A 26,479-nucleotide genomic window follows, 5' to 3' on the forward strand; every position below is an offset into this window, starting at 1 on the left:
TGGCAAAGGGGGAAGCTTCACAGACTGAAATCTTTTCATTTCCACATAACTGCAAGGCAAATGTATTCTAATCTCTTAATTTAATCTAACTGATCTATGACCACGGGCAATTATTTTCCCTTTTAGATTGTAATCTCCGACAGCTTCATCTTCCTAAACGTGGTATGCAATTTTCATGAATATCGCCGGGCGGCTGCGCGAAAAGCTGCTTTTAAGAGACGGTTTTGCTGCGATCAGACATTACCGGGGTGCACTTTACAGCAACATAGATGGGGAACACAACGCCCGATGTATGATAAGCTGAAGCAGTGTTACAGATTTAGACTCTCCACTAACCTCTGACCCTTCTGATCCAATCGGGAGTTTCCTCTTCCTGTCTGTCACAACCAGCAGCAATCCTCAAGAGACCTGTGCTCTCCTAGTGGTCAGATAGAGTAGTTACATTTCCATTTATCACTTCTGCTCCAAAGATTGTAAAGGTCATTGCAAACACTTTGCTGCCAAGTTTTATCCGTCTCTGCAAAGGTTTCCATTACAAAGAATTATATTTATGTCTCTTACAAATATATGTAAATATAAATTCTTTTGGAATTTGAGCTGCCAAGCAGGAGGTCAGGAGGAAGACCAAAGAGAAGATTTATGGATGTAGTGAGAGAGGATATGAAGTTAATTGGTGTGAGAGAGGAGGATAGGATAAGATGAAGAAGGTTGATCCATTGTGGTGACCCCTGAAGGAAAAAGTCGAGCGGAAAAGAAGAAAAAAAAGGGAACTAAATAAAATATATATATATATATATATATATATATAAAGTATATTTAAACATATAAATAAATATATGTTTGTATGTATACATAAGTACACAAGTGTGTGTGTGTGTGTGTGTGTGTGTGTGTGTGTTTATATTTATGAAAAAGTTTCTGTTCCAATAGCCTTTTATTTATTCATTCTTGTTTTTTTTAATGCTAGAAGAAAAATAAAATAAAGGAAAATAAATAAATAACTAAGTGGATAAACAAAAAAGACAGAAAAAGAAAAAACTAAATAAATTGCAAGGGGAATATAGTCTGTATTAAACTTGGTGGTTCACAAGGAATCTCAGACATCAAATTGTATATTTTTTGTTTTTTTGGAGTTTTAAGGATTTTTTATATAATTCAAAATTGTTTATAAAGTACGTAAAATTGGGGGGAACACTTTTGCATTCTGTTTTTTCGTATAAAGAACTTTGACACAAAAATGAAATAAAATATCTGAAATAATATTGACACAGAGTCCCTCTCTTTTGTTGCTGAAAAGCAAATCAAATCTTATATCATCTCTTGAGAAAGAAACTGGTGACGTTGGAAATTTGTCTTTAATCTATCTTTGAGTTTTAGCCCACAAGTCCTGTACTTTTTCGCGTGAGAAAAATATTATGGTCTGTGGTTTCAATGTTGCCTTCACAAAATGTACAAATATTATCTTCAATATTAAAGCACACCCTCAATAATTCCTTAGATGGGTAGATGTCATTCATAATTTTGAAATGGGTCTCTTTTGCCTTGGGGGGTATGGGTAGAGTCAGATCGTAGCGTGGCAATCGATTACTTATCAAATGTATCTAAAAATTTTTTTTTTTTTTTGATCACCAGGGAATAAATTTTCTGTAAAATATTTTCTAATAAAGCAGTTGCTGCATTTTCTGTCCAGAATTGAGATTCCCTGGAGTGAGAGTGGGGGTAATTGTGGTTGTATGGTTTGGTGCATCATTTTATTTTTGGTCAGGAATACAAATTGTCGAGGTAGTGCAATATGTAACTTTAAGATCTCTAATATGTGAGGATTAATGCTGTGTTAGGTACAGAATTTTTCATTATCTAAGACTACCATTGTCATCCATCAAGTCAATTATACACCATATACCTTTCTCAAAGCATTCACTGTAAAATAGAGATTTGTCGCGATGCAGCACATATCTTTTGTTCCACATTATTGTACTGTGTGGTGAGAAATTGTGTACATGTATCATTTTACTGTACAATAATATTTGAGGCATATTATTTTGTATTAAGGACGCAGGCTAACACTGTCGTGTTACTTCCGTTTCCGCATCCTGTCGGGAGTCTCGGCCAATCACAGCGTTGTGTCTCACCCAGGTCACCCTGACCGATTGGCTGATTGACATCCAGCCCGCTGAGACGTGTTCAATGTCACACGGGAATTCTCAAAGCTCTAGTTAATTCTTTTTTTTTCCCCCCGCTGGAACTCGTTAACGCGAGGCTTAAAGGTTTAAGTGTATTTCTTTTCAGAGGAAAGAGCTTGTGCTTTAATATGCTCATAGTGTACTTTCCATTTTCCTTTCCGGAGAAATAACGACAAACTGTGGGTTAGAAAAAAAAAAACTGTACTTTCCGTGCCTCCACGAAGGATCATTCGGATCCTGTTACAGCCCTAATAACTTGTTAGCCATCCTAACTTCTCCTCCAGCGCTGTTAAATAGCTTTTTTTTTTCAACTTCTCTTTCAAATCAAATAGCCGTGCTTATTATCTTGTAAATGGAAGATTTAACAAGAACCTTTCAGCACCATTCACTCTGCCAAGGAGCACTGACGTAAACAGCACTGTTTCATATCTTCTGATGGGGCCACTAGTAAACACCATGATGCCTCAAGGTGTTCAAGCTGAAAGATGTTTCTTCTCAAGAATAAAGAATAAACAAACATGCTCACTGGGGAACCTTCATGAATGAAAGAGGATTAATGCATTTGTATTATTATATATCCAGACATCTGACAAGAACCTCTCTGTGACGAACCTGGAGCAGGAGTAAAACCAGGAAATTGTAGGTTATTTATGTTTGTTTTTGGTCCTTGTCTATTCTATAATGAACCATACCACTGAAGAGGTTCACTTAGCGACAAAAAGAAATATGTTTTTACAGTGACTTATGAGTCAGAATCAGTGGTAAAGTATGGCTGAAGCCCCCCATGTCAGGTTGGATTTGTTAAGCCTTTGCCCTTTTCACCTGTTCTGACAAATTCTATAGTACTGCTGTTGTTCTACAGCGACTGACTGAGTATATCAACCATGTTTACTCACTCGCTGTTCATTTTTTTCAGGTTCACGAGAGCCAAAGGGATTCGGCGCGGAGGTTGCAGGCTGTGAGAAGTGTTTCAAAGCTGCAGTCAGAAAAAAAGAAAAGACAGGGTCAGAGAAAATGCTTTTACTCTTCAAGGAGCCGACATACGGTTTCTATCATTGGCCGTATCTTTCGTTTTAGACCTCATCTCACTTTCTCTCGGTGGATAATTAGGGAGAACCATGTGATGAGACAGGCGGTGAATAGTCTTTTCACATGGAAAAATTAACAAGGTTGAGCGAGAACAAATATTTGCTCTACAGCTTTCTGGAAAAGATACAGCGCGCAACCCTGTCAAAGTCCAGCGGGGGTTAAATGAGATATTTACTTCAATATTTTGCCCGGTTTTGCATAACACACTGTAGTTTCACTTCCAGCATCCCAAGCTATTGCAGAGACAACCAGTTAAATCAGCTCTCGGGACTCCTGACAGTAAATCCTTTTATGCCTGACCTTTGGGGGTAAAAACTGTTGACTCCAGGTATAACTGACGGTCCACGGAACATTCAGACTTTGTCATGCAGGATTATGTCTGCGGGACAGACTCAGAGACATCTCTGTTTTCATTAATGCGCTCCCGAATGGTTGCCGAGTGATTATTCGGTTATACCGCCTTGCTTTGGCGGACTTTACGGCGCCCTATTGGGATCAGTCTGAAGCCTCCTAGATTGCTCTTTTTCTAATGACCTGCGCCGAGAGGGTCATCAAAAATGGGATGGCGCCTCCTCCACGAATCTTTACCACCAGGGAGAATCTACTATGCCTCTTTGTGTTGTAATCCCACACAGAGGGGGGCCGGTTTGCAGCAGAAGTTCACCTGAAGGTTTTTCTCTTTAATTTATTCCTTTTTTCAGTGCTTCTCTTTTTTCATAAAAAACAACAATGTTGGAAGTGAAGAAAGATTAGATAAGCCATAGAAAAAAAAATAAAAAGCCATAATAGATTACTTTCTTGTCCTTTTCTGGTTCTTTCTGGCACCAATTATTTTCTCAAGATAGAGGTATTAATTTGCTTTCACCCTCGGAGTTAAATACTGTAGCGAGTCACGAATGTATGGGTTTATCTTGATGCTTGTTTTCTGCGTGATTTGGGGGTTGCTGGGAATTATGTGGGTGTGGTTTGGGTTGCAATTATTTTTTTTACCTGGAATTGAGTGGGAATAGTTTGTTGTATTGCAGGCTTGTGTGGCGAGGCTATGACCAACAACAGCTATTGCTCATTAAACAGACTTTTTACCGTCACCCGGGTGTTTCCCTGACTAAAACGGTACAATGTTTTGCATTTACAGTGCATTACTCTCAGAATCCCTCATATCCAATCAACCCGGTCAATTAATTTCAAAGAACATTACATGTCTGTACACTTCAGTTAGAGGGACAGACAGTTGGATCAAGAAAAGTTAGAGACCTGAGGCTTAGAGGTTCCCTAAAATAGATTTTTCTCATTGCAAACATTAGCATTATAAGCAGCTGCAGTGTGGAGGCGAGGAGTGGGTCTTTAACGAAAATATTTGCAGGCAAGGTGAGCAAAAATAAATACATAAATAACATTAAGGGAAGTGCAGGAGTCATTTCAGAGGCTGCCAGAAATCCTCTCTGATGGAGGTTTCTATTGAATATCCAGCTGTTCTGAATGAGACTGCATCAGCCACTGAGCCAAGGAGAAGAAAGTGGGTGCTCTGTCCGTACGTGTAGCGGAGGCCGGTATCCAGCCGCTACCAAGGCTGTCAATTTTAAACTCATACCCAGCCAAGATGAACACACTTCCACAGGCCAGTCAGGGAGTGTATTTCTGGAGGCCGTTTGGAGAAGGCCAGAACCGGGTACGATGCCGCCATAAAAATCTGAAGAGGCTCTTGCTTTAAGGTGTGTTCAGTTAAGCCTAAGAAAAGACTGCTGTCTCATCACCACCTGTTAAATTGCACAATTAGCTCTACAGTTAAGCGCAGACATTGTAATGTACAATGACAAAGATATACATTGAAAGAAATTAAATACATGCATACAGTCGTCGGACTTTATATCCACTTCCTGTCTTGTCGTGCTTTAAGCTTTTACTGCCGCGTGCGTGCCAGAACAATCATATTCCTCATCTCCACCTAACCCCCCCCTGGCTAGCATGTAACCACATCCCACAGCCACCTCCTCATTACATCATCTGAGCCCACAGTGAACAGCAGGCCCCGCCGACTTTGGTTTCCTGCGACAGTGTAGTCTTCAGAGTCTACGAAGGAGCGAGTTGTGAGGTCTCCCGGCAGATGACAGGATTAGAAGAGAATTAAATACCGAAAAACATTTTGAAGGGATATTTGATTGGATCTGCACCTGTGTGTGTGTCTGCGTGCGTGTGTGTGTGTGCGCGCATGTAGCCCTGCAGAAAACACTCTGTTCAACAAAAGACAACAAAAAAATAAGACCTGGTAATGGCACCATTCTAACCGGGGTAGATATGAGCTCCCGCTGGCCTGATCATATCATGCAGTTCTCTGCCTCGGACAAAAGCTGCATTAAGGTTTTCTTTGTAAAAAACAAATTCTATCTTTGTGTTCCTGGGCAGGTGATGACATTTTTTTTCCTATGAGGTGCAGAGATGGAGATGTGAGTCTCTGATCAGAATCTGAGGTGGAAGAACATGACTTTTTTTTTTCTGACTTTATTTTGCATTGCTTTACCATGAGACTATCCCAAAAAATAATTGTATTTCCAATATTATATAATCAAAATATGGTGAATTCCCTGACAGTCACGCTGCATGCAAGAAGCAGTTAGTACAGAAAGAACCAGAAGAGGCAGTTTGGAGACTCTATCCAGAAAAGATGTTCATTCATGCATCCTTTCATCGTGTATTCTTTTTGTAGTTCATTAGAAATAAAATTGTAGATATTTGAGAAGCAGTCACTATTTTTTAGCCAGTTGTTTTTTCCAAGCAATAAAAACCATGGGAGAAATGCTGAATGATGGAAACCTTTTCTCTAAGAAGGAGTGAGTGTTTGCAATAAAAATGCACTGTCCCGAGACCTCTGTTCTTTATTTATAAATCTGATAAATTTCATTTTTTATGAGGGAAAAAAGGCCTCTAAAGGTTATTTTTATACCTTTTATATGCATTTTCAGTTTGGTTTTGTGGTTATGGTTAATTGGGTGATTAAAATTCTCACTTTGAGGGACACTGAAAGTGAAATATCCATAGATTCTATTCAACTTGATAGTTGTAGTAATTTGACTTCAAGGGGAAAATACAGGCTATTTTACGCTTGAATGTTCTTCCACTCCGCCTGGAGGCAAAGGGGGTGTTACCACCCGACAGTTCATTGTTCTGTCCTGTCTTGTAGATGTGTTTCCACAAGGCAAAAATAGCAACCAAAAATAATGTCATGGATGTTAGGGTGAGGGCACTTTTTTTCTAACATTTTTTTTTTTAGGTTAAGTTGGATATTCCAGACGGAATACATGGCCAAACTAATTCCATGGAGAGATGCCGAGACCTCAGCTGCAAGTAGGCCGAGAGTTTCCATCCAGAACCCGCACTTTAGAGTGAAAACAACGCAGCTTGCGCTGTCTTCACTCAAGCTGACCTCAAATGTCAATAGTAACTGAAAGCATTTGTTCTGACTTGAACACAAATAGAAGACACACATTAAATGTGGTGTGTTTTCCCCTTAGAGCGAAACAGTTCACAGTTTCACCTTGCACCGGTCGCAGATTGATCTCGGGGCCACATATTGACATAGAACCATTCACTCTCTCATTCACACGGTGAGACAAATCCAATGGACATTCTGGATATTTGCAGAATCAGGGAGAACATGAAGACTCCAAACAGAAAGCCCCATCTCAGAACGGAACCTGAGACCCTCCTCGAGGTGGAGGTGCCAATCACTGATCCACCCAATATGACCTCAAACTAATAAAAACTCTTGGATGAGGGGTGAGACGACAAGAAGATTTCAAAAAGAATAAACTTGTAATCTCTATCTCCTTATTGCTTGGTTTTCTTGAGCTTATCCTGTTAGCCTCTTAGACATTATACATGTTTACTAGCATTTCTAGAATGTTTACTAGAATTTCTTCACTTGAAGATGTTTCACCCCTCATCTGAGAGGCTTCTTCAGTTCAGGAAGTGGTTTTTTTTTTGTTGCAGGAATTATGTTCGCTAACTCTCGAAATGAATTACTTCATTCAACATGCCACTAATTTTCAGTCCAGATGTCTGGCTCTTCCATGTGGTTCACTTTTTACCCACACAGACATGTTGATGTTACCCAGGTGACACCGACCTATCGGAGATATCCATCCACATCAAGAAATATATATATATATATATATATATGATATATATATATATGACTTGTGTGTGTATATATATGTGTGTGTGTGTATGTATATATTTATATATAAGCAAGCATAAATATATATATAAAAAATATATATACACAAGCATAGACATATGGACATGGGATTATGCACATCCAACTGCTCACACACATGTTGATACATACCTCTGGCCTCATTAAGAATAATTCCAAAGAATTCAAGATAAATGAAACATTTTTGAGTTCCAGCCTGTTATAACGGTGCAAATAAATATTAGATTGGAATTGGAAATTCATGCCGACAGGTCAACATTCCACAGTATTCAAGGCTAAATTCTGACCTCATTCACATGCCACCGCTGGTTCTGAGCTTGGAGTGCAATGCGGAATACTCGCCATCAGGGGATGCTCAAAGCCTTCTCACCATGTACTCAGGGCTCGAAGCAAGGATTACTTTCCTTTGCAAATAAACCTTCACCTGATGCTTGATGCTGTGGTTTGGCATGTCATATGTCAAATTTCACCTCTTTTCACCATGTAGGTAGGTCAAAGTGGTCAGATCGAGACGACAACACACACGGGCCATTAAAGTAACTCATCTGAGAAATATTTGTTTCATATCAGAACGGCAGTGATGTATTTAGACGGAGTGACCCGTTCTCTTGGGAAATTTTGTTCGGAACACGTTTATGAGGGAAATCAATAAACACAATAAATCTTCAACTTTTACATAAATCAGGGAACGTCGGCGTGGAGAGTGTCCACTTTTACAAGTGAATAAATCCTACGGTGACAGGGAGGGTCTCGCAGGGGCAGCAGTTAATGGAAACTTGAAGGGAAAACTGAATTCCTGAATCACATTGAATGCCTTTTTTCTATCTGGAGTTTGTTCAGTTGTCTGTCTTACCCTCCATCATAAAAGGAATTAGGAAACAAATGCATTTCTCATTCAATCGTCAAGCATCTAGAAATGAAATGCGCAACAGAAGATATGGCCCAAACTCAATTTGTTGTTCATCCTTATGTTCTGAGCTAATTTCAATTTTAAAGCTACTGTATATAAAGCAAGTTACTTAAATTAAAGGCACTTTTCTCTAATGGAGACAAGGTCAGGCTGTACCCTATCAGATGAGTAAACTGTAACCAAATGTTTAAAGAACTTAAGTAACATTATATAATCCCATCACGCTAAGGGGTCCAGCATAAGGGACTGGTGAAGGGTTTTTGTGAAGTTTACATGTTTTTGACAGTTTATATATAATGTGGCTTGCACTTATCCGAACCACATTGTCACATATAATCCGTTCATTTACAGAGAGAAGACAAATTCCCCTTAAAGGGACAGTGTGTGGGATCTATTGCGGCAAATTTGCGAAATGTAATTTTAAGCTTCATTTAGCTTAAAACACAGTGGCCCTAATGTCTAGATTTACCAAAATTTGGCTTCTCAAATGCCAAAACTTCTGTCTAGCATCAGCAGCCTACTCTTTCAAATCAGCACCAAACTTCATGGATTACCACTGGTTTGTAAGTGGCCAAAAGGAAATGAGGAAACAGGAACAATTGTCTTGTTTTGTGTGATTCAAGCAAAGCTCACCCTGAATGAGCTGGAGTTCAGTTTTGTGCCGACTGCTTGCCTCACAACCCACCGAAATGCGAAAATCCCCCGCGTGATTCAAAATACTAGGTTACACCAAAATTCTGGCACGACTGCATGATTAACACACTACCGCCCCAGGACACCAGCGTCAATAAGGGCAAAAAACTGCCAATGTACAAAGACAAGCGCAGGATTACGTCACAATGAAAGAACTGGAAAACTGAAAGGGATCAGCTGTGAACAATGAAAACCACAGGTTTGCTAAGCACAGACACTCTTTGTATTTAAAAGAAAAAAGTAGAGCCTCAATGAAAGACAGATCTGAACACTATGACTGCATTTTTTTAGAAGTGCATGGCTTGAAGTGTGTAATAAAAATGAATGGAAAGGTCAGATTAATCCGTGTGCTTTTGTCCATTCCCCGCTTCTGTGTACGTATTAACGTGGCCTTGAAGGAAGAGACAACGCTCCCTGGCCTGATATTAAGGGCTTATCCCAGACAAAGTCAACCACTTTTGATGTCAGGCAATTATCCCAAACTGAGAGCACCGTTAAGAACATTACAATATAAACCATTTCAGCAAATACTGGGCCCCGGACTCCAAGCACTTGGATTGGAAACCGAAAAGCGGCTCTGCTGTGGGAGCCCTGCAAGGAACAAATTAAGTGATGATTTTTCATAGTCACCAAAGGGTGTATCGTAAGCCAGTCTGTGAGTCATGCTGTACATCTAATTCATGAGAATTTATATAGAGGACAATGCAGTAGGATCCAGTTTAGCTCAACAGCACCATAAATTCCAGTCTCTGCGGTGGTCACTGGTGATGTGGCAAATCTCTCTCCTTCCTCCATCATGTCTCCTTTATTTTTCCTACACCCCCCATGCACAACCATCAACAATCAACATCAGTCATATCATAAGAATAGGTATGAATGTTTTTCTCCGCTCCGCCAGTTAGCCGGTTCTCTGCATGACAGGCCAGATTCAAGGCTCAGTTCCCCGACAGCCTCAATGTCTGCAGACTCAGGAACCATCTACAAGCATCCCTACCAAAGCCATAATCGAGGAAGAATGGCGGACTTTATCAAACTCTTTGGTTTGGTCCAGTGCTGCATCTGCACAATGTTCATTATCTAGACCAGTGAGATCACTTCATACTCATGACAGCTAAATCGGCGCTATGATCATCTCTTGAAGCAAGCTGTAGGATGGATTGCTCCGAGATGATTTCAAGGAAACATCGTAAACGGTTCCTTGAATTTTCTTGTGAGACACAATGATTACAGCAACAAAATCACAACAATAAATCTTTGGATTATTGTTACTGCCATCCCTGCCCATGAGGACAACATCGAGTTTTTAAAGACCGGGCACTTTCTGAGGTCGATGGCTTTTAGTGGCGCTCATGAAAATAATGAACTGAGACAGTACAAACACACTTTATCTTTTTAGAGTGACTTCGATGGGCAGGGAATAGCAGCAAAGTTAGTTTTAAGAGATGAACAGAAATGGTCAGCTTGGATTGGACAGCCAACCAAGGACATAGTAGTCAAGCTGATTTGAAGACTCTTGTGGCATCTGGAGAGCATCAGGGATGAAAAGTGAATATCAAAACAGCCTTAGTAAAGCAGTATCTGCAATGGCTAGACATGGAAGTGGGACCCGAAGAGGAATTGAGGAGTTAAAGGTGAGAGGGACACCTTGAGAAGCTTGTTTATGTCACCCGCCGCAGGTTCAACGTTCCAACATCGCATTTCAGTCACTCAACTAAGTAGCATAACAACTCGCTTTGCAAGGCAATGCCTTCGGAAGATGAAATGCAACTGTGATGCTGACTTCGCACCTTTGGCCACCTGATCGACTGGGAACAGACATATTTAACATGAGCGTCACCAATAACAAGGGTTGTGGATCTGCTATGGATGATGTCGTGTGAGGCAGAGACTTGTCCCGCTTACCTGAGTATTGGTGATAAGGGGATGAAGACAACGTCAAAGTACCAGCTTCAGAACAGGTGGCTCATTTGGAGAGGAGAGGGGGCCACAGAGGAAGCAGTGAGACCTTCCAGGCCCGCGGCAGAGGTAAACAGCGGGAGATGTGCGCTGAGGAAAAATGCCGGATTGCTGTTGCCGTAGGGACGGCGGCAGCAGAAGAGCTTAGCAAAACAGCGAAGGCTACCAGGGTGGATACTTGAGGACATAGACCGGGTCCAAACAAGCAACACCAGCGCCAAAGTGGCAACGACCATTGGTTCTTCCGCCTCAAACCAGCATCTCCATCTGCGTCTTCTGCAGGCTATGGATTCAAAAGAGGGGAAATACAGAATCTTCTTCACCAGTGCTGCTGCTCTGTTGGCGACAGGGAATCCTTCTGCAGATCTTCAGAAAACAGATGGATGTCTTTTCTGAGGCTGGAGTACTGGGCTCCTTTTCACAGCTGATGGTTTTCACGTCATGCTCCACCAAATGGTTTGTTTGAGGTGGCAGTTAGCGGTTTCTGATCTGATATTTACATTCTCATTAAGCGTTCCGAAGCCAAACACAGAACTTAATGACTGCTTTTCTATTTGTACTTTGTTTTTTTTCCACGTTATTAGTGTCAAGCGAATGAGGGGACCTAACCCCGGGCCTCGGGTGCATCCGTAGACACTTTCCAATGCTTTGTCTTTGTCTGCTCAGAATAACTTTTAGCTCTGGTTCACAAGTTAAGCTGACCTTCACTCATCCTGCTCATTTAAACCCGCTGATATTTTCAAGCACGTTTCTCTCAGTACCGGCCCTAAAGCTGCCCACAGAAGGCTGACAATGACTTTGCTCTGCGCCAACTTTGCAGGGGAGCAATAGCGTTCATCGAGGGGATGGCTGCAACCTGCACGGCATAGCGCCCGGAATCCTGCAACCATCAATCATTACAGCTATGATTCCAGATCCACCAAGCTATCAAAGCACGACCAAAACGATTGAATACAAGAATAATTTATGTAGTAATTCCTCAGAATTCCCCGCATGATACAACAGTACAGCACACTTAGCATCACATGGTGCCAGACGTCCATGGTTCCTTCTGGCCCGGGAACTCAACACTGGGGAACATCATTATTCACAACAGATAAACAGGTATAATGCATACCGACCTATGTTAGGAAGAGCTAATCCTATGATGTGCCCTCAAACCCTTCATGAAGTACAGAAGAACTGAAAATAAATCATAAATGAGACATATTCAAAAACACGGCTGAAGAAGTGTGCATAATGGGCATTCGCTATGTAAACATATTTTAGTTTTGGAAAAGCTCCCTCTGTGAGATTACAAAAACACAGCGTGATGTGACATTTGAGGCAAAGCCATGTCTTTGAAAAACATTCGTCATGTTCAAGCTTCCTGGTGCTGATGAAAACTTTAGGGCTTCAGAATGAGTGTCAGCGTAATGTTACAAAGGATGGTTAATTTGTCTTTTCGAATCGAAATATCTTCCCCATGCGTCAAAGGTTTGGCTGTAAAATATAAGGGCTTGGTTCGGAACGAAGAGAGAAAACAAGAGCGTCCTGTCCAATGCGTAATGACTTTGTACCCAACTGAGGTCTCTCCTCAGATCCCAGAACACAACATGCTTACTCATCCACCACTTGTCTCTCATCCACTCCAAACAATTAAAGGGGCTTTTTCAGTCAAACAAGTGTTAGTTGAAAACAGGCTCCTAGTCATACTCGGGTTTCACTGTTTGTCACTTTTAAGAGGTTCAACGGGGATCCTGCTGTGTGTGTAGTTTCCTTTTTTAGCCCTTTGCTCTGGCGGAGGTCTATTTATCTGTCATGCAGAGTCGAGAGAACAGTGATTGGGGAAAGAAAAGGCTGAATAGAGTTCAGCAGAGGTAACTGAGACCAAGGATACGCCAACAACAGTAATTATCTCCCTACTTCATGTTAGAAAATCAAAAGTTGAAAAAATGTAATACAGCGGAAGATTTCAACCCATCAGACTGTGCTTCGAGTCAAATAAGGACAAAGAGTTTTCAAATAAAGAAAGAGAAAAACCCTCAACACATCACAATATTATTGTGATAAATCAACCGAATTAAACAGTGTCAAATCTGGGGAGTGCTATTCTCAGAACATGTGCAGTTTTGTGTGTGTGTGTGTGTGAGTGGGGGGGGGGGGGGGGGGGGGGTATCTGTGGTAGAGGGACTCCAAAAATGTTTTTTCCAACATGTTCCTACAATTCATCGAAAAAAAAAATCTTATAAACAGTTTTGTTTTGCGAGGCGGCCTTTTAATCCGAAACACACAGGAAGTGTCATCCGGTAATGCAGCTGTTCATTTCCATCGTTTTGATCCAGTTCCATCCCTAAACTTCCTTTTCTTTTTTTTCTGTATAACAGGACAAATACCCACCTGCAGAGCAGATCAATGGTTATGGTGGGTCGGGAGTCTTTTGTGGGAAACCGCAGCAACAGCAAAGGCTACATCAAGGTTTTTTCAGAATGAGGATCCCTAGGCAGCAGAACAAAATAGAACAAGAAACTAAGTATGCAAGGCAGATCATTAAAAATATCAGCCCCTTTCACAATGGAGTTTGCGGTTCTATGAACCTTATCGGGAACTAAGCCATGTCTTCTTTTCATTCTGACAGCAGAGTAACCATTTGAGCTACTAGTCCCAGGCAGCTTCTTTTTATGGCTCCATAGGAACCCATAAGCCACGCACATTATCAGATACTTCTTGCAGCCTGCGTTGGCCATTCTTAAAAACTATTGTGGTTACTGATCCTGCTGTTCATGCCACAAATTGGACAGAACCTGCGAGAAACAGGCCAACGAAGAGGTCCAGGCTCTGGCCCGCTATGACGGAGAGGGCATTCCAAGGTTCGTGGCCGAACATGCACATTTTGGCCAAAATAAATACAGACTTAGCTAACGGTTTTTCACACGGCGAAGCAGTGCAGGGAAAAAGAAACATGAACATGAATGCTGTGGCAACATCATTCTCCATGTCGTCCGTGCCGCCCTTCCTCTTCTTCTTTGCCGCAGTTTGTTTTTGAGAGTGGTGCTTAAGGTGCACATTGCAGACGCTTGCGTCACACCAGTCCCATTAGTTTTTTAGAAAACACAAAAACCTCTGCCATATGTTGAAGAAGGAGTTGATTTATCCAAAATATGAATTGGATAATTACCTTAAGAAGGTGACTTAATTATTATGAAAGTTAAAAAAAAAAAAAAACAGATGGAGACAAAAGATATAGATAAAGATAGCATAAATGATAGATGTGTTCTAATGTCTGAGAATGAGAGGGACTGAAAGTGTGAGCATTCATCCTTGTACTCTCCCAGTTTGTATGGCCTTGGAACAAAAACCCTGTGCTCGGAACACTGCTGCAGGACTGGCTGGTGAATTTGCGTGTCACTTCATCATTTCTATGACAGCAAAATCCTTATTTCACCCAAATCAGCCTGGAAAATGAAATAAACCATTTGTTTTAATGTGTGGCTAATATTGCCAAAGCGCTCATCAGCATGGGCTACTTTGACATCCAAACGGGACTATATAATGACAGTTATCTCACAGGAAAGAGAGCGGGGTAGTAAACATATAATTTTCACCCTGTGATGTAATGTTAACAAAATCTTTCTGGGAGAAATCAGTACAGAGGGGCAACCCGGTCTGCGTTGACACTGTTGTATTAGACAACTATATGCAAAGTCTCATATTAGTTCACTGTTCTGCATCAGCGGGCAGCTGTCTGCCGTGTGTGTTATTGAACAATGAGACTGCCAAACACTGTGGAGCTTGGAAGCCTGCGCACATATAAATATTGTATAATCGGTTACACGCTGGCTGCGGACATGTTCGATTCTCTTTGCTGAAGGGCTGAGCTTTACAGCAGTTTTATTTGATTATGTTTGTTTGGGAAAGCTTTGGGGAAACAGTGAGGAAACAGTGACATCATCACATCAGAGGTTATTAAAATCACAGTTTGATGCAGCCATTCTCTACAACTGTATTCAACTTGTGAACCTTCAGTTTTGTGACCGCCGAGGGACACAATTGAACAGTAGACAATACTCGAAAAAATAAATAAAACAGGAGAATAATGGTCTTAATCTACATCATGTTTTATGAACAAGTGGCCCACTTACCACTTGAGAATATCTAAGGTTCTGACCAAAACATTCTGTATGAAATGTGTTTTATCCTGTTGATTAGCTAATTCTAGATTGGCAAAAGTTTTATGGCTGTTGATGATATTCTTTGCATTTTTTACATTTCTTTATACTTATGTATATATATATATATATATATATATATATATATATATATATATATATATATATATGTAGATATATGTACAGTGATACAGTATCATCATTAATTATGATTTTGAATCATCTTAATTTTGTACCCAAATCAAACAATAATTTAGATGTGACTAAGTGGTGTTTTTTTTTAATTCAAATAATGTCACACACTGTCATACAAAAGGAAATAAATCAGGAATAATTTGCCTAATTTTTAAAGCATTTATAAGGTGGCTGCTCTGTCTCAGCGGGACAGAAATGATGGTCTATAAAGTCTCACAGGTTTTTCCCTACAACACCCCAGCCCGTTGTCAGTCTCTCAAACGCAGCTGTGAGAGGACAGATCCAACTGCTTCAACCAGACCATCTGGTGAACATCAGAAATGACCCTAAATCCCCCGTGACAACGCAGGTGTGATGTACAAAGGAATATATTTGTGTATATTTGTGATCTAAAGGTTAGTATTGCACCTTTCAAAAATGCTGCACCAGTCCACTTAGATACCACCAGTGCTTCAGGAAATGCATTTTTTTTCAAACCGAAACCGCCAGCACTTTGCTCCAGGTAAAAAAAATGCATCCTTTGTTTCTTTCCCTCCACTCGAAGGAGTGAAGTATATGATCCAAATGTTTTTGCTCTCCCCTCAGATAGTCGAGTATACGTCTCCGTGTTGTGTATCGGTGATGAGAAAAACCAGCCCGGCCTAAATATAGCCGTGCAGAGAGGACTGCTCTTGTGGTGGGCTGAATTTCAATCGGGGGAATAAGCACTTTAGATTGCACGGTTAAAGTAATTGAATTACTCCAGGAAAAAACAAAAACATTTAGAAAATCAAACATACCGGGCATGATAATTGGATGAGATTTGTTGGTCGTATCACTCGCTTGAAGAATAAATTTGTGAATTCAACCGTGAAATCGGTTCATTTTATTTGCAAAAGAAAAAAAAAAAAAAAAAAAAAAGGGACGTGTAATTCTATTCCCATTACAGCGTGTAGTAACATGGAGTCTGTGCCGAATCTGTTACCATTCAAGGGAGACTGCTGCTGGGGAAAACTGTAAACTGGAGCTATAAAACAATTCTTACCAAAGCTACAAAAGCGGTTCAAAAGGCCACCCTTATGTTCAATTTAAGCACTTGAACATCCTTTAAACTATCCTTTTATGAGATGTCCGAGTCTCTGGTTTGGGCAGATTGTATTTTACTAGGCTCTGGATCTGGGCTCTTCCCATCTGGCCCCAACATAGAGAAAAGTATTTCTGGACGCGTGACCCTGGATACCACAGCGCCATTTGATCTAAGGCGCTATTATTTGTGGGCATGCGCGCGTGTGCTTGTGTGCGTGCACGCACACAACTCAGTGAGAGCAATATTTTTCAAAAACATGTTTCATTTTCCGCTTCAAACTCATTTTTAATCCCCATTATTTATCGTTTACACGCCTCACAATATACCTCAAATAGCATATCAAAAGCATCCACCTGTGTAATCACACACAGGATGCTTGCATTTAAACTCTATAAGAAGAAAAAGTGATCAATAATCAAAGCGATTTAATATGTCCATCCTGGTCATGCGTCCTCCCGTGTATTCATAAGCTTCGTGATGATAGAGTTTCATGGAATGAAGGAAAAAAAACGACTTTAGCGTAAAAAGGGAAAAGCCTTTTGGCAATGGTGCCCACTAATCGACCTCCAGGCCCGGTTGGTTAGAATGAATAGAAACGCCGACTCATGAAAAACTTTGACATTTTTGCAATTCAGTTCAAGAATGTCCGACGGGGTGAGATGTAACGCATCTTCAGGCCGCAGCCCACCACAATGAAGGGTGTCCCGGCCGCGAGAGCACCTGGTTACACAGCAAAAGACCCTCCAGTGAGACAAGACCTCAACGCAACCCCTCACAGTTGAGTTTTTATCATATTCCACAATTACCAAGGCACACAGTGAAAGGATTGGCGGTTAGGAAATGGACAAACATGGCAATGAGCATTCCTCAAACAGTGATCGAGGATTAAATTTGTGTTTTATTTGTTATGGTCCTTGAATTAAAGCCCATTTTCTCCTGTGCGCTTATTGATTATTACAATAATTGAAGTGAAAGTAACCAGCAGGATAGGCGTTATAAAGCGGGAAGCTACATGTCACCGAAATGCTCTCAGGCTGCAAGCAAGACTGGAGGAATAGAGCATCGTAAAACTGTCGACAGGACGTAGAATATCGAATTTTACCGAGGCTTTGTATTTTTAGCGATGCATAATTCAGATGTGTTAAATGTGTGTTGTGTTTGTACAGTACGTCGCCTGCCCGGGTTCTCCGGTTCTGTCCCACAGACCAAAATCATACAGCGGACTCTCCGGTGGTGGCGAGTGTGTGAATGTGAGAGGGTTGTGTGTGTCTCTATGTGTGGCCCTGTGCTCCTCCGGCGACCCGGTCCAGGGCAAACCCCATCTCTCGCCCAACGCCAGCTGGGTTTGGCTCCCACGACGCATAGAAGAGAATAAACAACATCGGTTTCGGGCTTCTCCGTTCTTGGTGAGCCTTCTGTGATTCTACGATGTGAATTCCCCCGATGTGAATGTTGCATTTTCTTTTCTTTTACTTATTTACTTCACTTGGTTGGAGTGGAGTTGTTCGCATTTACAAAACAGCTTAAATAGTTTTAGGAGGGATTCACGGAACTGATTGGCCACTTGGCCTTCGTCAAATTACTTTTTTATTCTGCGGACTTTGAAACACTACAGTTCTAATTAGATTTATCCATGCAAGCATCAGCACATCACGCGCACTTTGAGCGAATTCTGAAGCAAACACACGCTAAAACAAAACCGAACGTGCGAGCGGCTCCATGCACCGAAGCCATTCCAAATAAAGAAACGTTTTCCTCGGGGGGGAATAACGTGGTATAGATCCCTCCGAGCACGAGGGAGTGTTTTCCGCACACCATCAGTTTCTCACACTGAACTTGATAATTTGTCTTTGGTTTGAAGTAAAACTTTCCACACGGCCAAATCGAATCTGTCAATCAGATGTTTTTCCAAGCAGGCCTGGGGGCTCGGGACCATCGGGGAGCTTAGCCTGTCAGGATGAGTCATTCCCTCGGTCTCATCTTCAAACGCTCGTACAGCCACGGTTTCATGCGGTGAAACCATTTTAGTTTCATTACTACTGTTTTCGGATTGGACGTGTTTTTTGTAAATACGAATAAACGTCAGTTTGTAACTGTACTTCTGGTCGCGTTTCAACAAAGTTGTTTTCGTTGTAACCGGTTATAAATGACTTGCCTCCAAACTAGCGGAGGTAGCCATTAAGAAGGCTGCTGTTTACTGTTGAAGAAAAGGGAACACACAAGTATTCGCTATCACGTAAATTATTCCTGGATGAAAATATGCAGAAAATATTTTGGAGGAAATATAGCAATATGTTATTTGGATGAAGCAATGTCGCTCTCGATCAATTTCTGCCTCTCTCTCTCTCTCCCCGTGTTACATAACGGCTTTTGAGACTCGTCCGGCTTGAAAGGAGCAGGGGAATGATCGATGGTCCGCTCGTAGATCAGATCAAGGACAGCAGAAGCCACAAAAGCAATGGGGTTGCCATCGCTAAATTAAAGTTATGCACTTTTATGAAAAGCTCACAGCCTTAGGGGACCAGGAAAGGGAAAACGGGAGGACAAAGTAAGAGATATAGTTTGTGAACGTTTGTAGGGGGACGTTTGTGAAGCGAAAAAATGTCGGTCTCGGACAAGCGGCGTCGAGAAGTTTGCCTTTGGCTCTACCCACTGAGTTCAAACCAAATATGGATGTAGATATGAGAGTAGTAGGCAGGTGGCGCTGTGGCACAGTGACTCTCCCGCCTTGCAGCAAGAAGGTCCCTGGTTCGATTCCAGCAGGAGGCCATTCTATGTAGAGTTTGCACTTTCTCCCTGTGGGAGATCTTTGGGGTTTCCTCAGAGTTCTCTGGTTACCTCCCGCAGTCCAAAACAAGCCGGGGGTTCATTGGAGACCCTGAAATTGCCTAAAATTGGAGGTTAAATTGTTGAATGTTTGACATGCAAATGAGAGGGTGAATGGTTGTTTGTTTCTATATGTGGGTCTGTGATCAACTGGCACCCCCGTGACCTGAAATGCAAATATGCACATCGATAATGACCGATTGAAAGACTAATTGGCACTTTTTTTTGCTATTTTCTATTCTTAATAAATCTGAGAAGGTGAGACATGGCAAGAGATCAGCCATTACTTCCACAAAAATGTCAACAAACTGTGAAATATTGATTCAAACAAATGAAGATGTGTCATGTACAAACAAACCAACAATCAATGGACTGGCGAGTCCAAAAGCCAGGAGCGCTTCATGGAGTTCCAGAGTGGAAAAGACTGATTTCTACCAAATTTGGACGGTACAGTCGGGATCTCCATAGTGACGGCCCGTGTGATAATAGCTCGGACAATGTTTTACTTTTTCAACCAAATGTTTGGAGATTTGTGCCTGGTCCTGTCCGGTTAACTGATCTGCAGGGCTTGGTACATTTCTTCCCTGTGGAATAATTTGTCATCTCCCTCAAGAGGCTTGTTTTTTTAAAAGTAGTTTTTGATTCCCAGATCTTATTCCACATAGAGGCGCAGTGTCTGCTCCGTTGATCGCAGATGATTTACAAAATATCCCTGCTTCCGCAGTTGTAGGACAGTTACAAGCATAAACAAACGCAGCAGAAAGGGAATATGTTCACATTTAATGAATATTCGTACAGCCTGCAGATCAAGGTGGGTTTTGACAGCCGTCGTTGTTTGAAAATATCCAGAAAGACGACACAGTTTGGTTCAATTCCTGACGCTGGCCTCTGTAACGGCGGTGCGTTCGGGGGCCTGAAGCAGACAGGTGGGGGAAATTAAGGGCGTCCCATTCCAGCGGGGTTTCTCAGTATTTAGACAATTGGACCGGAACTGACGATGGATTTTTGGGGTGACTATTTTTCATAACATGATAATGTATGTGTGTCTTCAAAAACACGCACCACGCGACTGCCACGACTGCCAACACTCCCGTTTCCTGAAACTGGCCGCCGCTCGCTGGAGTTCTTGGAAATACAAACAGCATTTAACATTTCAAATGTTCGCACGGTGGTAGCCGATGGCACGGCGACACGTTTCTGCCAGTTTTCATTTTTAATTATTCAAAACAGTCGTGTGAGAGTTTGTCCCCGCTTTTTGGTGTGTTTGGCAAAATGAAATATGCCAGTCATGACGGCGGGCTCTGAGAGGTGGAAACTGGAGAGCGGGGGATCTTTTGTGTCTCTCCATTTACACGTCCAGCAGCCAGTCATAACAGTCCCGATCCACAACGTTTTGCGTGGTAGGTGCCCAGATGGTTTCTGGGCTTAGCAAACCCTGTGCCCCGGGCTTCTTTCCTAATCGGCACAGCCAACCGGCAGCACGACAACAGGAATTATATCGTTCGCTCGAAAGGGCGTCGGATATACGAGGACCGCGTGAGGGCTCCGTTTGGGTCGCCCAATCCACCGTGTCGATGGTTTTTAAGACAGGTGCGGTTCTCTGGATGGGCAGCGGCGAGTTTGCTTTTCACTCGGTGACAAAACGCGGGTTCCAGGAAAGTCTCCGGGCCTTCGGAAATGAACGCGCGTCAGCAGACCTGTCAGGATTCACGCTCGTGTCAGCGGTCTGATCCGCTGTTATTGCTCGCTACTCGGTCCAGAGAGACAATGCCACAACCGGTGAGTAAGCCGGTGAAGTCAGACGTCAAAATTCAACCGCCGCTCCCAAAACATAATTTATGGTTCTTGGAAACGAGAACAAAAATGTTGTTCTGTCTTCTCCCCCGCAGACTGGTCGTCTCAACCTGATTTTAAATAGAACCGCGCTTGTAAATACAACCATCCTCCCACTATCATAATTAGTGACTATGAATTACAGAATGGAAATAAGAAGCCCTTCTGGTTTGTTTTACGCCACGATAACATATTGCCCGGCTTTCCGAAGGAGAAACAGCGCGCGTCACACCAAGTCCAGATAAACCTACAGAAACATTCCTTCGGGATGACAGGTCGTTGCTTGCGCTAAACACAGTATGAACTCACAGCTGTCTGGACCTCTTGTGTAAATGTATGTCGCCATAAGGCGCCTCGAGGCGGAAACCTGGCATTTACGTCCCCCGGCAATTGCCCCGCGCGTTCACTCATCCCCAGCAGGTCCGGGGGAACGTCGGCGTGTGTGGAAGAAGATAAAAAGTAACGGACTGCGTAACAGAGAGCGGATCCAATTTCCTGAAAGGCCACGAACGAGCTCAGAAAAACCTGTCTCGGGGTGCTTTTTTGTCTGGGAACCAAACATTTCCCAGAGCGCCCATAGTAACACTGTGCAAGTAGACTGGGGGTTTTCAAAGTTTATAAACTCACCACAGGCTGGGATCCGGGCAATGGGACTGACATTTGTCTTGGCACAAGCAACCGGTGCCAACGTAAATGCAGATTTACCCGCTGACATCAGTAACATGGGAAAAGATATTCCCAATACCTTGGATGCTAATTTCATTTAGCCAAATGAGGCCCCATTATAATGACACAGACCTGGCGCTGGCGTGTATTTACCATGCGGGAGCTGGCAATATTTGTTTAAAAGGATAGTCTTCAATAACTACATCACCAATGAATGTTTACCCGGGCAAATGTTGTCGCAAAGCGGGTTCTGTATCCAATAGTAACAATAATTTAATCAAGAGCGTCTACAGGCTGTAACCAATGATGCTGTTTATCACCACAAAGCATTTGAACCCACCGCTAACTCAGCTGTTCTGCGTAATGGACAACCTCCTGTTCTCATTTCAGCCTCGTGAAAAGAAAGAAAACAGCAGGGACTGACGTGTTTTTCGCTTTATTCGTCATTTAAAAGCCTCACCGTTGTGAACCGTCGGCCCGCGCTTTACGAGAGGAATCGTAGCCGCCGGCTTGAGCTCTAAGCAACAGGTAGAACATTCCGGGTTTACAGAATTTCGAATTTCCCCCCGGCTGTCCGGAGAACCCCGTCCAAATTCCTCCAGGCAGAAATCATCCAGCCGTGCATGACTGGTCGCACTGCAAAGCAACCAAATGTCCGGTTCCCAGCACCGGGCCTCTCCTTCTCTAGAGCGAGACTGACCGGAAAGATTGTGCCCCCCCCACAACAAACACACACACCGCCTACTTATTAATCAAGTTACATAATTTGGCAGTCAGTTGTGAAGCAACAATGAAAGGCTTTTCTCTGAGCCAATGAGAGCGATCGGGAAATCACATATATGATTGGGGAGCATCTCTTCGAAGCTAACGGGCACCTGAATAAATCGGGGATCGATTCGATTCGGGTTTCAGAACACGGGCCGCTTTAGAGCCCACGTGTCTCTGCATCATTATCGTCGCGTATCCTTGCCAACTATAAGAGAGCTGCTATTTCAAGTGATTTGAAATTATTGGGGAAAATCAAGCTGGAATTTTTTTATTATCACTTGTCTGGACTTATGTAACCGCTGTGTGAGAGGAGAGGAAACACATGTTCTCGGTCTCTGCCTTATTTTTTAGCGGACGACTCGTCCCACGGCTTTTCAATATATTTCAATTAATGTAACCTTCTCCATCAGGGAGGGTATGGAAGGACGTTGGGTCACTTTTGAGAATCCAGTACGAATAAGAATAAGTAAATAATCACAGGTAAAACCTATAAAATGTTTAAATTGAGATTTGACGGCTCTCTGGTTCGATCATCAAGAAAGTCCATGTCGCAGCAGAGAGTGAGAAAATGAAATGAGAAATAAAAATATAACATCTAAATCGGGCTGATTTTGGACAAGAGCAGATGCATTTGATAGTCTCATCTTTCTGTTTGGCCAGCTCATCGTGAGCAGGCTGACAGGCCCGCCGAAGGGGACGTAGACTCACTGCTGCTTTTTGATGTTTGTGGTTTTATAAACAGGATATTCCAGAACAAGATCTCAGCAAACACCGTCCCGCTGCTGATGAGACGGGAAGTTGTAGTAACACGTCAGGTGATCGCTCTCCAGAGGTTTGGCTCCCATCTTGTCATTTCTAGTGCTGTGTAGATGAACCAACAAAATCAGTATCGCGTACAAACCTCTAAACAATACGACGCTTGGATTTACACTCGGCTATATTTCAATTTTCTACAATATTTGGCTTGTTGATGTTGCATGAAACCGTTCAAGCAGACCGATTGACCAGATTTGGTCTTCAAGCTGTGAAATGGAGTACCAAGGGCCTGACAAGAACCTGGAGTAATTGGTGAGGGAAGGGACGGCACCATATTGATTGATTGATTGATTATGTGTTTGAGATCGCTTATCCTTCAGCTCTGATCTGACATGTCCAAATGATGAAGACCCTCCTCAGATAAATGTCAGGTAGCGCTCGGGTAATCACAGACGTGCCGTGGGACTCTCCAGGCAGAAGATTCACAGGGTGTGAAATGTTCCGACACCGGAGAGAAACTGGAGAGCGGCGGAGGTTTAACAGTCCATTACAGTTGTCGTAAAGCAAACCCTATCTGAAGTGAAAACGTTGACTTATTTATGATCGCATTCAAAGCCGCGACATGTGCATCCAATCACCCGTCCTAGAACCTGAGATAAATTCAACGTATGCACATCACGTTTGCACCGTCCCCGTTACGTAACCTGCTCGAAGCGCAGCAACAAGTGTGATGGATGCATCCCATCTGTGCTCTATTGGCTGTCCCGTAATGAATGACTTCTGCCTCGGGTTGATGCTGGCGGTTAACGGGTAGGGAATCCATTTTTCCCAGAATTTGGAGACGTCAAACAAAGTCTGGGGTGAGTTTTCCAAACCTGATGGAGGCGGAGGGACCGCGGCTATCTCGGCGTCTTTTTTGTTTTTCATTCTTGAAAAGAGCCACGCGGAGTCAGTGGTTCCTGGAGGGCCGATTTATTACCTACTCCAAACATCTGACACATATTGTGTACTCCTCGGTGTGTGACACACTCCCTGGGAGACACCGGGGTTGAATGAGGCGGCGCGATTATGAAACAGCATTAAAGAACAGGCGCACTTACTGGCAAGACTCAGACAAAAGCAAATCCATTTTTCCAAAAAGGGGGCGCCGGAAAGCTGACAAATACAAATCACCTTCGGCAACTCGATGAATAAATAAAACCATTTTAAGGACGGGGAGACGGCGGAGATAAAGTGAGAAGACGAAAAAGTAAAACCAACGCAATTTATTATCGAGACTGGAAGTGAAGACTGCATTGCTCATCTTAAACTCGTCATGGGATGCACATAAGACACAGAAAGCTCAAACAATATATTCGGAGGTGAGCAGTTGTCACTGGCCATCTCTGGCAAAGCAATGTTGTTGCTATAACCAATTTCAGTGACCCTCTTTCACAATGCAACCTCTAACAACCCTTTGCAGGTGCCATCAATATTACATCCACGGGTTACCAGGAATTCCTCCAGGATTCTTAACATTGCAGTTGGTATTAAGATATTTATTTTTAAACAATCTATTTAAAATATGGATTCCCACACGTCGTGGATGGAACATGATTATGACCCATAATAGCGACGTGTTGTAGATTGACAGGACGACAGGGCTCTAGACTTTGTGTCCGTTTGTAATGATCAAATACTCATTCTGACAAATCCACGCAAACATTTATTGATTCATTATTCATACCGCTTATCCTCATTTATCCCCAAATGAGGCATGGGTCCTGGAGCCAATCCCAGCAGTCACTGGCGACCCCAGTCACCTTGGACTGTTCAATATCATACAACAAAAGACATACAACCAGTCCCTCTCATTCACAGATCATTTAGAGACAGACAATCATCCCCTCATGCACGTGTCAAATGGCCACGTGCAGCCATTCACTCCTTCATTCACATGTGGGGATTTTTAGATTCTCCAGTGAACCTCCTGCAGGGCTGTCATGGTGACTCCACCCAGAAAGGCCCCCCTGTCGGTATCCAACCAACAACTTTCCTGCTGTGAGACAGAAGCGCAAACCACCGCTCCCGACACTAGCAGTGATTTTAAATTACAAAGCGCCGAACGCAAACTGAGCCAAAAACTCCTGAGCGAAAGAAAATGAGCCGGTGAGGAAGTCGCAATAAAAGGATTTATATTGTCGCCTTCTTTGAGTAAAAGTGCTTTTTTCAAGTTCTTCAGAAAATACAAAAAACGGTGCCCTATGTTGTATAAAGGAGTTGATTTGGCCAAAAAAAAAAAAAAATGTGTCGAATGACCTGGGCAATTATTTTCAAAAGTGTATGTAGTAGAAAAAGAATTCTGGGGAGCCAACAGCCATTTTTTAAAGTTGTCACCATGCTATTGTGTGTGTGTGGATCTGTCAACATAAGACAAATAGATAAATAATAATCAGAGTATGGCGGTTCCTTGGTGGCCCAGTGGCATCTCTGACTTACATGAAACGGCAGCGGAGGCATAATTCGTAAGATAACATCTATCCCAGATTTTTTGGAAAACGCATAACCAAACAGACCTGGACTACAACACTTGCCTGACATGAAGGTGGAAACCAGAAATGTGATTCCTTCACTTCTTTATTTGCTAACGGCAGAATTTCATTTTTTTTTTTTTTTTTAAATCACCACCGTCAAACATGATACTGATCAGACATCGGGGACGCTTCCATACTGACTCTCCTCTCGGATTCTCTCCCAGCCAGAAGGCTTCAGCGGACCGGAGAGCGCAGTTTATCCCCCAGTCTGTGATTCACCAGTCGTGTACTTCCCCCCCCACAATCCCTCTGAGGATAGAGCTATTTAAACAGACAATAACACTGACCCCGTGGCCTCCTTTACCTCGGCTTCACTCCCCACTTGTCTTATTGCTCCACTCGAAACAAAAGTGGCGACAAATTCTTCTGCTATTCATCGGACTCGTACGTTCAAAGCGGTCAATAAGCGGCAGAGGAAGGCACAAAGGAAGCGGCCGACCATTATCGGCCAGCTACAACGGGTCGGCGCCCGTGTGTGAAGCTGGAAAACAAAACAGATTTGTCAGTGTGTTCTTTGTTATGTTGGCCGTAACAAGGTTCTTTCTCTACATTTAGATGGCTCCCATCAAAGCGGGTGTTTACGTAACCTGTTTTTCATGGAGTG

At 42.5% G+C, this 26,479-nt stretch overlaps 1 long non-coding RNA gene across 1 annotated transcript; it reads right to left on the reverse strand.

Annotated features, from left to right (window-relative positions):
- Positions 1 to 380: 380 nt before the first annotated feature.
- LOC147217781 (uncharacterized) lies at positions 381 to 3,304 on the reverse strand. The gene is made up of 3 exons (XR_015108885.1): positions 3,273 to 3,304; positions 3,080 to 3,159; positions 381 to 418 (listed from the first exon to the last, which is right to left on the reverse strand). It is a non-coding gene; the product is annotated as an uncharacterized LOC147217781 (long non-coding RNA).
- Positions 3,305 to 26,479: the final 23,175 nt, after the last annotated feature.

The sequence above is a fragment of the Fistularia commersonii genome, chromosome 27, assembly GCF_037954325.1.
Source record: "Fistularia commersonii isolate RoL2024-O1a breed Wild chromosome 27, RoL_Fcom_v1.0, whole genome shotgun sequence".
Classification (NCBI taxonomy): Eukaryota; Metazoa; Chordata; class Actinopteri; order Syngnathiformes; family Fistulariidae; genus Fistularia; species Fistularia commersonii.